Source organism: Pavona decussata, unplaced genomic scaffold (genome assembly GCF_977016875.1).
Source record: "Pavona decussata unplaced genomic scaffold, jaPavDecu1.1 SCAFFOLD_6, whole genome shotgun sequence".
In the NCBI taxonomy this organism is placed as follows: domain Eukaryota; kingdom Metazoa; phylum Cnidaria; class Anthozoa; order Scleractinia; family Agariciidae; genus Pavona; species Pavona decussata.
This window is the reverse complement of record NW_028145430.1, coordinates 4,665,001-4,667,500: the sequence shown is the minus strand read 5'-3', so window position 1 is coordinate 4,667,500 and position 2,500 is coordinate 4,665,001. Positions and strand designations below refer to the sequence as shown.

Here is a 2,500-nt window from a genome sequence, read left to right as displayed (position 1 = left end):
ATAATTCTTATTTAGCAAGAGCTTGTCATAGTTCATTATTTTTACTTAAGGATTGCGTGGACTGAACTCCAAAGGAAAAATTTCACGCATTTATGTCGGGCATGAAATGTAATGCGATACTTTGTTGAACATATTTCCCTTTGTGAGATCGGCTTGCCCTACAGTAATTTTGTAATTTTAATTCCCAAAAAAACTTCACTTGCCCATCGGGCAAGTGATGGTTAGAATCCACTAGCCCGATCGCGAAATCCAGTAGCCCCGGACTATCGGGGACACGAATTTGCATGACGTAGCTGCACATGGCGTGCTCCTATGAACTTTGAATAAAAAAACACGTGATTTTTTTTTAATCGGCGCATCAGAATAATCGGCTTATTCAATCTGTACAGAATAATTTGACAATCATTTTAATAGTACAAGAATGGTCATTTTTCGTTACATAATCGGGCAAAGATATAATTTCTTTTAGCTTTTGAGGAAGTTTCCGTAGCCGTCTAAATTTCAATTACTATGTGTCATCTGCATTCACGAGTTGGCTCACAGGAGCCTTTGATTTCTTGAAGGATTTACAAGTGAGAATGCGCTTGAAACCATTTGCTTCGACGCCTGAGGGACCGCTCGATCCTTTGGTTCGTAGTGCCGCCTCGCGTATCATTTCGCCGTCAATCTGCTGGTATAGCGAACCGTGTACTTCCTCTATTGGTCCAAAGAGTATCGAGCCAAGCTTTGTGTCTTGTGCCTCAGGGTGTTTCTCAAAGAGCTGTCTCATGACATCGTCGGTCAGCGTTAGCACCCCACCGTAGACGTCATCGCTTAGGAATCTCAGAGCAGAGTTTATCTGCCCTCGCATGACTAGCCTGGCAAATATCTTCGCTTTATCTGGTGGATTTGCCCTCTTGGTCTTACGGATACACTTTTGGATCGATCGTCCTTCGCGCAATAGACTTTCGATTTCCCCTTCTTTCCATAGCGCAGAGCGTTTTGTCAGGCACTCTTGATAGTCTTTTGGTTTATATTTCATGCTTGGCTTTTGTAGTGCTGTTGCTAATAAAACAATAGCGGCTTTAAGGGCTATGTGTTGCGCATGTGATGCATTGTTCCACTCAGTAATGTGTTGTGTTAATTTGTCATTAAACTCTCGCCCGACTTTACCATATGGGACAAGGAAGGTGTTTTTACGCCATTGTGTGAAGTCAACTTACCCTGTTTCGTCTTGTATTCTTTGTCATTTACCAGATTTTCAAGCCGATTTGGAGCGATTTCGGTGAGTTAGCGTCATTCGGGTTTCCACTGTTAAGTGTAACGAAAGGCCGAACTCTATTTCAGCCATGCCCGAAGCGTGAAACGGAATAAATCCGTTGAAATCATCTCTGGTGTCCCAATTCCTTCATAGAATCAAAGTAGAGATGAATACCTATCCTTCCAGCGCATTTCCGACTCGACTGAAGCCGTATCACGTTTGCTAGGAAGATTTTCTTTCAAGTCGGCTCGCTTCTGAAATTTCGAAAGATGCGCGGCCAGAACGCCATGGACACATTGAACGTTCGAACAGCACGCTGGGTAATTAAACGTTTCTGGCACAGGGGGAACAGCAGCCAGTTGTCCACAGGCAAACAGATTTGTTCGCGGAGTCTCCTGGTGTCCTTTTTGGGAACACCGTCAAGAGACCATTGTTTCCATCGACAAATCAAAATTACTACCGGACGTGTTTCCCAAATTTAAAGGGCGCGATCTATTCAACCTAAATTTTCGGTACAGAATCAAATATATCGCCAACCTGTTGTCCTTTTTCCCGGAAATTTGGAAATTCAGAGAATTTTCGGTTCCATTGGTCATACCATTTCGCCAGATGCTCAGCCCACGGTTTCTTACGGAATTTAAAAATTACACTCGCGTTTTCTGAATGAATTTGCGATAATTTCTACTTATTTAGTTTGTTAATGTGGCCGAACTATCCAGGAGCTAACGTCGTAGGAGCGGCATTTGTATTCTTCGTAGTCCGCCGTTTCTGTAGTCGTTGAACGAGTAGAAATAATCGTGAGGCAGCATAAATGAAATAAAATTATATTTTCAAGTGTCTTTTTCGTTATCGCTGGGACCTGCGGAAACGACGACGACCACAACAAGAACGTCAGAAAACAATAGTGTTAATTAGCAAAACACTGGCTCTGCACGTGCGTTATAAACTTTGTTACATCTCTTTGTCGTCCTCTACAAAACAACGATGTGTAATCACCATTCAAGGTTTTATGAAGAACGTGGACGCTTGATGATTTATTTTCCTTTCCCTTTCTGAACTTTAAAGTCGCTCCTACGACGTTAGCTCCTCGATAGTTCAACCACATTACACAAAATAAATGAGTAAAAATTATCGCAAATTTATTCAGAAAACGCGAGTGTAATTTTTAAATCCCGTAAGAAACTTGGGTTGAGCATCTGGCGAAATGGTATGACCAATGGAACCGAAAATTCTCTGAATTTCCAAATTTCCGGGAAAAAG

At 42.0% G+C, this 2,500-nt stretch overlaps 1 protein-coding gene and 1 pseudogene across 1 annotated transcript in view; one reads left to right on the top strand and one right to left on the bottom strand.

Moving 5' to 3' along the window:
- The window catches only part of LOC146489316 (uncharacterized), a 4,409-nt pseudogene extending 3,212 nt beyond the window's left edge, over positions 1-1,197 (bottom strand).
- LOC146489315 (conserved oligomeric Golgi complex subunit 2-like) overlaps positions 1-2,500 on the top strand; it is a 63,411-nt gene that overhangs the window by 57,556 nt on the left and 3,355 nt on the right. The window lies entirely within an intron of this gene.